Source organism: Sapajus apella, unplaced genomic scaffold (genome assembly GCF_009761245.1).
Source record: "Sapajus apella isolate SASKATOON/1434 unplaced genomic scaffold, GSC_monkey_1.0 scaffold1359, whole genome shotgun sequence".
Taxonomy (NCBI): Eukaryota; Metazoa; Chordata; class Mammalia; order Primates; family Cebidae; genus Sapajus; species Sapajus apella.
In genome coordinates, this window is record NW_022438285.1 from 1 (window position 1) to 11169 (window position 11169).

Sequence of the window (11169 nt, forward strand, 5' to 3'; positions counted from 1 at the left end):
ACTGCATAATTTGTGGTAGTGGGGGACTGCGTTCGCGCTTTCCCCTGATCTTTCATGGTTTGCAGAAAAATAGTTTTGGTGTTGTCGAACGGGTTTCACGTTTTTGCTGTTAGTTTCTGTGATCTGTGGTTTTCTTTTGCTTAGCTAGCTCGGCCAAAATGAAGAAATCAAAGTGGTTTCTTTGTTTTTCGCTTTTTTCCCGGTATTTGGCTACATGACAGTGTCTAAAAAGCAAGTTCTCTTGTTCTTCGTTAGAATGCAGTGTGTGCTGCTGTCCGGGGTCTTCCAACTCAATCACCTCTATTCGTCTCTGGCAGAGCGGAGTTCTGCCCTATACCCTTTATGCAGATTGCTCTGTGGACCTCGAGACTAGCCTTGAGGTTGGTCAGCTGTGATTGCAAGGCTGCACTCTAGCCTAGATAACCGAGGAAGAAGAAGATCCTGTACCTTATTATTATTATTATTTTACTACTTCTGCTTTATTGTTTATTTATTTAGAGACAGAGTCTTGCTCTGTAGCACAGGCTAGAGTTCATGGCATGATCTCAGTTCACTGCAAGTTCAGCTCCCAGATTCAAGCGATTTTCCTGCCTCAGCTTCCAAAAGTGGCTGGGATCATAGGTGCATCCCACCATGTCCAGTTAATTTTTATATTTTTAGTAGAGAGGGGGTTTCACCATATTTGCCAGGCTGGTCTCAAACTCCTGAACTCAAATGATATGCCTGTCTCAGCCTCCCAAAGGGCTGGGATTACAGGCATGAGCCACCTCGCCCAGCATATTTATGCTTTAAATGTGACATTTCATAAGGGAAAAATTTTCTTGTTGAATTTCTAACATGAAAAAATAATAGATTTAGCTGTAAATTAAATTAATGGTCTTGATAGTTTGGTACAATAAAAGAAAGTTGAGGGCTGGGCGCGGTGGCTCACGCCTGTAATCCCAGCACTTTGGGAGGCCGAGGCGGGTGGATCACGAGGTCAAGAGTTCGAGACCATCCTGGTCAACATGGTGAAACCCCGTCTCTACTAAAAATACAAAAAATTAGCTGGGCATGGTGGCGCGTGCCTGTAATCCCAGCTACTCAGGAGACTGAGGCAGGAGAATTGCCTGAACCCAGGAGGCGGAGGTTGTGGTGAGCCAAGATCGTGCCATTGCACTCCAGCCTGGGTAACAAGAGCAAAACTCTGTCTCAAAAAAAAAAAATCAAGTTGATAGCAGAGAGGAATCTGATGCTTTTGAACAATTTTAATAATGTAAATATTCAATATATAAAGATATCAGAAATTTCATTACATTTTTAAAAAATCAATGTGACTCGGCTGGGTGTGGTGGCTCACGCCTGTAATCCCAGCACTTTTGGAGGTCGAGCCGGGGGCATCATGAGGTCAGGAGTTTGAGATCAGCCTGGCCAACATGGTGAAACCCCATCTCTACTAAAAATGCAAAATTAGCCAGCCATAGTGGCTTGCACCTGTAATCCCAGCTACTTGGGAGGCTGAGGCAGGAGCATTGCTTGAACCCAGGAGGCAGAGGTTGCAGTGAGTAAAAATTACATCAGTGCACTCCAACCTGGGTGACAGAGGGAGACTCTGTCTCAAAAAATCATTGTCATCATCATCATCTTGGCCTAAAAACTAATACATACTATATTTGATTTCAGATTTTATTGAGTAGAAAATAGTGGTAGTACAATATTCTAGTACATACAAGACTTAGGTTTATTTTGGCCTGAAAATCTTAAGGCTGGGTGTGGTGGCTCATATCCATAATCCCAGCACTTTGGGAGGCCAAAATGGGCAGATCATAGGAGGCCAGGAGTTCGAGTCCCAGCCTGACCAATATGGTGAAACCACGACTCTACTAAAATACAAAAATTAGCGGGGCATGGTAGTGAGCACCTGTAGTACCAGCTACTCTGGAGGCTGAGACACAAGAATTGCTTGAGCCCCCGAGGCAGGTTTGCAGTTAGCCAGGATCATGCCATTGCACTTCAGCCTGGGTGACAGAGGGAAACTCTGTTTCAAAAAAAAAAAAAAAAGAAAAGAAAGTTTTAATTAAATAATTAAATTGAACTTCCTAAATTTCTAGTGCTGGGTGTACTGGTCAAAGAAGCAAACATTACTGCCAATATCTATTTAAATGTATAAACAATTAGTTAGACCTGGCTCCGTGGCTCATGCCTATAATCCCAGCACTTTGGGAGGCCGAGGCGGGCGGATCACTTGAGGTCAGGAGTTTGAGACCAGCCTGGCCAGTGTGGTGAAACCCCGTTTCTACTAAAAATACAAAAAATTACCCAGTCATGGTCGTGGGTGCCTGTAGTCCCAGCTACCCAGAAAGCTGAGGCAGGAGAATTGCTTGAACCAGGGAGGCAGAGGTTGCAGTGAGCCAAGATCGTGACACTGCACTCCAGCCTGAGCAAGAGCAAGATTCAGTCTCAAAAAAAAAAAAGTATAAACATTTAAAATAATATGTTCAGAAAATTAAATATATAACAATGAAAAGGAGGCCTAGCATGCGTGACTACATGTCACTCCTAACCCTTCCTACCCTGTGGTGGTGTCTTTTAGGCTAACTGCTTTCCCTTATTCCTGCACATAGGCCAAGCTGTCTATCAGAGGGATTTCGTTTATACTTTAACTTTAAAGCACAGATGATGATAATCCCTTCCCGGCCGGGCGTGGTGGCTCACGCCTGTAATCCCAGCACTTTGAGAGGCTGAGGTGGGTGGATCACGAGGTCAAGAGACCGAGACCATCCTGGTCAACTTGGTGAAACCCCGTCTCTACTAAAAATACAAAAATTAGCTGGGCATGGTGGCGCACGCCTGTAGTCCCAGCTACTCGAGAGGCTGAGGCAGGAGAATTGCTTGAACCCAGGGGGCAGCGGTTGCAGTGAGCCGAGATTGAGCCATTGCACTCCAGCCTGGTGACAGAGCAAGACTACGTCTAAAAAAAAAAAAAAAAAAAAAACCCTTCCTGAAACTAACTTCTGAGAAGATAAAGAGGTTGTATACACAAGAAACAGTGTTATGTTGAAGATTTATAAGAGCATTGTGACCTGGCAAAGGACAAAGAATTTTCACCACCGCCTTGGGCTCTCACTGCAGCCCATAAGCCTGTCATCATCAGACCCCTTCACCTCAACCTCCTTCTTCCTCCCTTCTGTAACATACAAAGGGCCTGAAATCCACATTAACTTAAGTTGGTTCTTTAGGATATTAGTTCACCATCTGCCCAGTTTGGCGGCTCTCTGGAACGCAGTCACCTTCCCTGCCCCTACACTTTTTCTCTCGACTTATTGGCTGTAATGCAGCAAAGAGATATGAGCTTTGGACTCAGTTATAAAGTAAGTAGGTAAAATTTTTAGAACGGAGTTAATTTTTATGACTCTATAAACCAGAAGACTCAATTATTCCACTTAGGGTGCCTGGGTAAATACTTTTAGATATAATCTAATATGTAACACTATCATTCTCTATTATTATATGTCAGCTCAATTTATAATTTGATGATATATAGTTAATTTAAAAATTCATGACAAATATGAAATGGAGTTGATAATTTTGATTGCCTTTGGTTGTCTCTCACTTCATTAATTCACTTGGAGAATGCCATTGCTTGCTGGGTTCAGATAGATTTCTGTATGTTGTAGGTATGCCACTGGTGCTGTGGGTATTCTTATGTGTTCTCTGTTTGTTTGTTTTTTTTTAAAGACGGGGTTTCACCACGTTGGTCAGGCTAGTCTTGAACTCCTGACCTCAGGTGATCCGCCCGCCTTGGCCTCCAAAGTGCTTGGATTACAGGCGTGAGCCACCATGCCTGGCCATGTATTCTCTTAACTCTTGGGAATTTTGTAAATGTTCATTCAAGTCATTTGTTGTTTTTAATATTTTGACTTTTTTTTTTTTTTGGAGACGGAGTTTCGCTCTTGTTACCCAGGCTGGAGTGCAATGGCGCCATCTCGGCTCACCGCAACCTCCGCCTCCTGGGTTCAGGCAATTCTCCTGCCTCAGCCTCCCGAGTAGCTGGGATTACAGGCACGTGCCACCATGCCCAGCTAATGTTTTGTAGTTTTAGTAGAGACGGGGTTTCACCATGTTGACCAGGATGGTCTCGATCTCTTGACCTCGTGATCCACCCGCCTCGGCCTCCCAAAGTGCTGGGATTACAGGCTTGAGCCACCGTGCCCGGCCATATTTTGACATTTTAATATAATACGCCTTGGTGTTGTGCACCTCATAGCTTCTCAAGCGCTCTCAAGCGGCCACCTTCATTCTTTGTCACATACTGAAGTTTTCATTTGCTACCAGCTTTTTAATCAGAGCTACCATCAAAAGCCAGCTTTGCAAAGATAGAATGTCATGAAAACAATGTGCATAATGTAATGCTGCTGAGTTTTAATTATACCTCAATAAACTTGACTGGTTTTTTTTTTTTTGAGATGGAGTCTCACTCTGTTGCCCACTCTGGAGTGCAATGGCGCTATCTCGGCTCACTGCAACCTCCACCTCCTGGGTTCATGCGATACTCCTGCCTCAGCCTCCTGAGTGGCTGGGAGTACAGGTGTATGCCACCACGGCCGGCTAATTTTTTTATTTTTTATTTTTTTTATTTTTAGTAGAGACAGGGTTTCACCATGTTGGTCAGGCTGGTCTGAAACTCCTGACCTTGTGATCCACCCGCCTGGACCTCCCAAAGTGCTGGGATTACAGGCATGAGCCACCGCACCCAGCTAAACTTGACTTTGAAAAAAGACCCACATTCCCAAATTTTGGCAGAATGAGAGCACTGGAATCTCCTACTTATTTCTGGCAGAAGTATAAATAATTCAAAAACTTTGGAAAGTTGGTTGGCAGTATCTTGTAATGACAAAGCACCAGGTAGGCACTGGTGGTTTCCCTTTATGTGGCATGCCTTTTTGAACATTTGAACTTAGCTTTTCATTTGTGATGAGCTCCTGTCAGTTCTTAACCCTGAAGAAAAGAAGTGATCTGCTCCCGCTGACCCATTCAGGTGCTCCAAGTGACCAGGGACTCTGCAGAGGTAACAGGGTCACTACTCACCAGGCAAAGGCGGCCTCACAGGGCACTCCCTATCGGAAATATCTCCATGAATCCCCTTTCCTGCTCTTCCGGGATGGTATCTGTGGGACGGGTCCCCTGTGGCATATGCACTGTGTGACCATCTAGTGGTTAGAAACAGTGGGAGCCACTGAGAGAGAGATAAATGACTCAGGTGACATCTGTAGGAGTGACTTCATAATCAGCACACTGTGACCCAAAACACATCTCGGGCCTTGCTTATCTTTGAAAAGCTCTGAATTACGGGAAATCAAGCTTCAAATTCTGAGCACGCTGTGAAAAAACAACCACCTTTAGAAACACCAGCTGGGTTTCTGTATAACACTTATGAATCGTCCTCTTGTAAATATCCAAGAAACAGGATCCGCCTAACCAGAAAAAGTCATGAGCAGAATGGAGAAAATGGGGATCTTTTTGAAATGCCTAAAATATTGTATTAGCATGGACAATTAGAAATATTTGGTTTTAGGCCGGGCATGCTGGCCCATGCCTGTAATTCCAGCACTTCTGGAGGGCGAGATGGGTGGATCATTTGAAGTCAGGAGTCCAGATCAGCCTGGACAACATGGTGAAACCCCATCTCTACTAAAAATACAAAAATTAACCAGGCAGTGGTGGCGTGTGCCTGTAATCCCAGCTACCTGAGAGGCTGAGGCAGGACAATCACTTGAGCCTTAGAGGTGGAGGCTGCAGTGAGCCAAGATCACATCACTGCCCTCCAGTCTAGATGACACAGTGAGACCCTGTATCAAAAAAAAAAAAAAAAAAAAAATTGGTTTTAGAACCAGACAAATTAAATGGGAGACTTACTTCCAATGATACATAGAATTTCTAAAAGAAGTTCTGAGAAAATTGCCTCCATTGAGGATTAAACCGAAGGCAGTAAGCAGACTTTTTCTGACTTGAAAAATACTGAGGAGGCTTTGTCTCTTTCGCCTCCACCTGCTCCTTCTCCTCCAGCCCTGCACCTGCAGAGTCTCCCTCACCTGAGCCCTCCTGTCCTGCCTTGCCTCTTCTTCCATCACCGTCACCTGAGGAGAGTCCCCAGGACTCTGGCCCCTTCCCTGAAACTTCTGTTCTGACAGCCCCTTTCAAGGTAATTCCCACAGGAGGAGGGGAGCCTACCACTGTGTATTCCGCTTCACCATAATGTGAATTAAAATGTTATCTAAGACTTCCCTGGTCTAAATGTAAATACATTTTCCCCTTCTGTTTTTAAAGCAGGCTCCAAGATCCTATACGGTTTGGGAGAAAATTTGACTTAACTGTTGAAACCTTTGACCCCAAATATTCTGACCTTCATCAATTAATTCATGTGCGGGTGTAAGAAGGCAAGGCCACTAAACTGGATACAAAAGGCAAAATGGAAGGATTTTCAAAAACAGACTGAAGAAGAACGTGAAAGGGTCTGTATTTTGGCCAAATAACTCTGTGTTGCCATTCCCCAGGTCCTTCCTAAAAATGTAGATTGGGGGATAATTCAGCAATGTACTAAAAGTCAGACAAAGCTGTCTTTTCTTACTTAAAATGGTTTGAGAGCCAGGTGTGGTGGCTCATGGCTGTAATCTCAGCACTTTGGGAGGCCGAGGTGGGTGAATCACTTGAGGTCAGGAGTTCGAGACCAGCCTGGCCAACATGGTGAAACCCCGTAGCTACTAAAAATACAAAAATTTGCCAGGTGGCTGAAGCAAAAGAATCGCTTGAACCCAGGAGGGAGAGGTTGCAGTTAGCCAAGATCCTGCCACTGCAATCCAGCCTGGGAGATGGAGTGACTCTGTCTCAAAAAAAAAAAAAAAAAAGAAAAAAACCAAACAAAAACAACAACAATAACACCATTTCCAAAGAGTCTGAGTGGTTTGAGACCCCGTGTCTTTATTGGAGCAGGTTCCCACTCTGCCTTCCAGGTGGGAACGCAATGGCAGGATCATGGCCCGGCGCAGCCTCCATCTCTCGAGCTCAGGTGATCCTCCCACCTCAGCCTTTGCAGCAGCTGCTGTGACCACAGGTGTGCGTCCCCACGCCTGGCTACATTTTGTTTTTTTGTATAGATGAGGATTCTCTCTCATCTGTTACCCAGGCTTGCCTCGAACTCCTGGGCACAGTGATTTTCTTGTGTGAGCCTCCCAAAATGCTGAGATTACAGATATGAGGCACCACATTTGATGGAGAATTCTTTCTTTTTTTTTTTTTCAATAAATACGTGCTGATTTATTACAGGGATAAGATGATCTCTTGGGGGATAAATTCAAGAAGAGTTGAGAATGTTTTATTCATTTATGATGTCCCTTTCCAGGAAGGGAGGATAGCAAGATTTAGGACAAGCTGAAATCATCCCCTATTAAAAAAAAAAGAAAAGTCACCCCTGGGCAGGGAGGCAGAATAAAAGATACATATCTGCAATGATTCCTAATTGTTTTTGAATACAGAAGCTTGGGGAGGGGTTTCCAGCAGTTTCATGAGGAAGGCACGACTTCCAGGTAGTGTTGGGGAAGGGTCCTGTGCAGGCTGGCCCCTTAGCCCACAGATGCCAAAATGATGTCTACTGGCAGCTCCTCCAAACTTCTGGCTGTCGCTTGCATTGTCACTGTGTCCAAAAGCAGCAGCTGAGAGTGCACCAGGATGTCACGACCACCCCAGAACACACCAGCCAGGAGCAACGTGTGGGTGTTCTTGTCATCCAGCACCTTGTCTGACCTCTCACAAGGGTGCATTCCCAAGAACTTCACGATGTTATCCACAGCCTCTCCACATATCTTGATGGTAGACAAGGTGAACATTTCCTCCTTCCCAAATTCATCCCCCACCTCACCCCAGGCTGCTTCGAAGTTGTTTCATGACCTTTTGAATGTGATCAGCTACAGTACCTTCCAGACTTTCCAGCACATACTCATCCTCATAGCCTTCGTCGTCAGTCTCCCCAGTGGTGGGAGCACAGTCCTTGACAGTGAACTTCAGCATGCAGCTGAATGTGCAGGCCACAGCTGTGGGATCTCCTTTGGGCAGTGCACCAGTGTGTAGGTCCCAGGCTGGTTGTAGGGCAAGCGCTGGGCAGGCACATAACAGAGCCCCTCATAGGCCTCAGTGGGCTCATCTGCACTGTGGCATTCTCCAGGGTCTGGTCACTGGATGTGTTCCTGCAGTCAAACTGAAGCACCATGTGGTCAGTGAAGGCGTGTTTGGTGCAGCCGATGACATACTCGGTCTCTGACTCAGTGAGCGCCATGGACTCAGGCGAGGACTTTAAGAGGGGCCCAGGTCCCTGGAACTAAGGCACTGCCGCCAACTGCTCCTGGAAGATCTCCTGGTAGCTGCCACTTTATCATGCTGTCTGCAGTGATGGGCCTGCTTTCCATTCTCTGCCCTGCCATGGGTGCAGTGGCTAGGGGCACAGACTTGAGGTCAAAGGTTTCTCTGATGGTTCTAGTGTGTACTGATGCAGAGCCCTCTCCAGACCAGGATGGACACAGTCAGACCATTTAGGACATAGCCCGCATTGAGGGCCTTCTGCTTCACTCCAGGACTTTTAGACAAGGTGGCTCAGTCCCTTATTTCATTGCCATCATCCATCACATACACCTCTTCAGCAACACCACGATACGGGGGAACGTCTTCATTCTGTGCTCCAGACTTGGCCAGAGCACTCTCAGCACCTGCCCGGACCTCCTCATGCCCCAAGACCACTCCGTTATAGATGAAGCGGATGTAATTTGAGGGTTGGTGGTCTTGGGTCCCTCCTGGCCCAGGAGATGCAGAATACGAGTGGCCAGCACCGTGACCTTGCAGTCCTCAATGAACTCACACAGATGTGACAGCCCTGTCTCCTTGCTCTCTGAGTTCTTACTGATGCTGACGATGCAGTCCCCAATGATGCGCTTGTACTCAAAGCCACCCTCTTCCCGCAGCATGGTGAGCAGGAAGTTCATGAGGCTGGCGTGTTTGTGAGGATGCTTCCGACACAGGGCACTGACGGCCTGGACAACCACCACGCTGAGTTCATCCGAGATCTCTGACACGAAGGAGGACACCTGCTTCATAAGGCGGTCAATGCTGCTCTCACTGCCTGTCTTAAGGAGCGTGGTGACAGCCAGCGTGGCAATGCTGCGGTTTGAATCTGTGACCAGGTTCTCCAGATCCAGCCTGCAAGCTATCACAGCTGACGGATGCTTCATGGCAACCTTACTGAGGGTGCGAACAGCCGCATAATGGAGAGTAGGCTTGGGTGAGCTGCAGAACAGCCGGAGCACTGGCACAGCTGGGGCAGCTCCTTGGCACTGCAGCCTGGCAGGTTGACGATGGCGGAGGCAGCTTCGCACACCACCATCTCATGCCTGTTGCACAAGCAGTGCTCGATGAAGTCAGTGGACTGTCACGGCTGCCATCCTCCTCTTCCAGCTACTTGCTGGCCACCTGGATCATCATGCAGTAGGCAAAGGAAGACTTAAGGCTATGCCGGGTGACCTTGCTGGTTATCTTATTGACAGCCAGGCGGTCATTCTTACACACGTGGTACAGGAGCCCTAGTGCGTGGTGCTGGACCATGATGTTATCACTGGATGCCACCTCCTGAGCCTCATTCACCCAGCACTTGACCATGTGAAAGCTGCATTTCAGCAGGTGCAAGGAAGACACAGGGCAGAGCTGCAGACATGGGCACCTTGTCTACAATGGCCCGTTTCATGCAGCGCTCAGTAGCGCGCAGCATGGTGCTGTCGGTGGTCTGGCAGAGGGCTCGCACAGCTAGGCCCTGATAGTTGTCTCCTTTCCCAGTTACGTCTTTTCTTAGGCTGCTGGTGACAATGATGACATCCTCTGCGATGCAAGACATCTCCCTGATGGTCACGTAGCACATCCAACGGAGTGTGAGATCATTGGACTGAAAGAGCTTGGTCATGGCAAAGAAGGCTTCGGTCGATTCCATGGTCCCCAGATGCTCCCCATGGTTTATGAGATAAAGGATCTTGGTGAGGATGTGGGCACATTTCCGAGGATTGATGGGAGTTTCATTAAATGCCCGGGCCTCTTGGAGTATGGCTGTCTTCTCAAGGTGCTGGAGTGGGTTGGAGCCTCCACTTGACTCCTCGTCCTTCTTGTCAAATTTCTTCAACGTGGTGGAGCCAGTGGGACACAGCAGCAACGCAATGCTTGTCGGGTGCGGCATGGAGAGGCGGGCAACAGCGGTTCTGCAGGGACCCTCGATGGAGGCTTCTTTAAACAGTATCTGAAATGGCTGACACTAGCCTTTAAGGGAACCAGAATGATTCCCTTATAAACTGTGCTTTTCTCAATGGCTTAAATACTTAGTTACCTTAGTAAAAGACACTAGTTCAGGCCAGGCACGGTGGTTTCTACCTGTAATCCCAACACTGAGGGACACCAGACACTAAGGTGGGTGGATCCCCGAAGCCTAGGAGTTTGACACCGACCTGGGCAACATGATGAAACCCTGTCTCTACAAAAAGAAAAAAGAAAAAGAAAAAGAAGAAAAACAAATTAGCAAGGTAGTAGAAATATAATGCACACAAGAATGATAATCATGAAGACAATCTGTATTCCAGAAGAGTAAGGGAGCCTGTCCATTAGGGAGCGAGCTAAAACCTCAAATCCCAGTTCACACCCTAGGGTGTGGTGTCACATGCCTACAGTCCCGGCTACTCGGAAGAATGAGTAAGAGGATTGCTTGAATTTGTGAGGCCAAGGCAGAAGTCAACCCTGATAATGGCACTGCACTCCAGCCTGGGCGACAGTGAGACCCTGTCTCAAAAACAAACACACAAAACCCACAGAAACAAACAGCAACAACTTCAGAGTGTCACCTGACTCTGAAATGACTGTGGCAAACAACACTGTGCTATTGGGAAATTAAAAGGAACGCACTCCCTCCTGCTGTCAACCTGCCCTCTTGTGTGGGGATCGCTCCCATGTAAGGCCCCTTAATGTGTGGGCCTCACCAGACAGTGAGCTTGAGCCCAAAACACAGTTTCCTGCTGGAGGCAGTCGAGCTATGGGAAAGAAGGAACTAAGAAACGACTGATGTTGCAAAGGTTTCTACTTCTGACTACAGTGCCGCTTGGGCAAGGGTCATGT

General features: G+C 47.0%; 2 pseudogenes; one reads left to right on the top strand and one right to left on the bottom strand.

The window, feature by feature from the left end:
- On the top strand, positions 1-47 carry LOC116546766 (annotated as a pseudogene; the record flags this gene model as incomplete).
- A 7404-nt stretch (positions 48-7451) lies between these two features.
- LOC116546764 lies at positions 7452-10471 on the bottom strand (annotated as a pseudogene).
- Between the last annotated feature and the right edge of the window lie 698 nt (positions 10472-11169).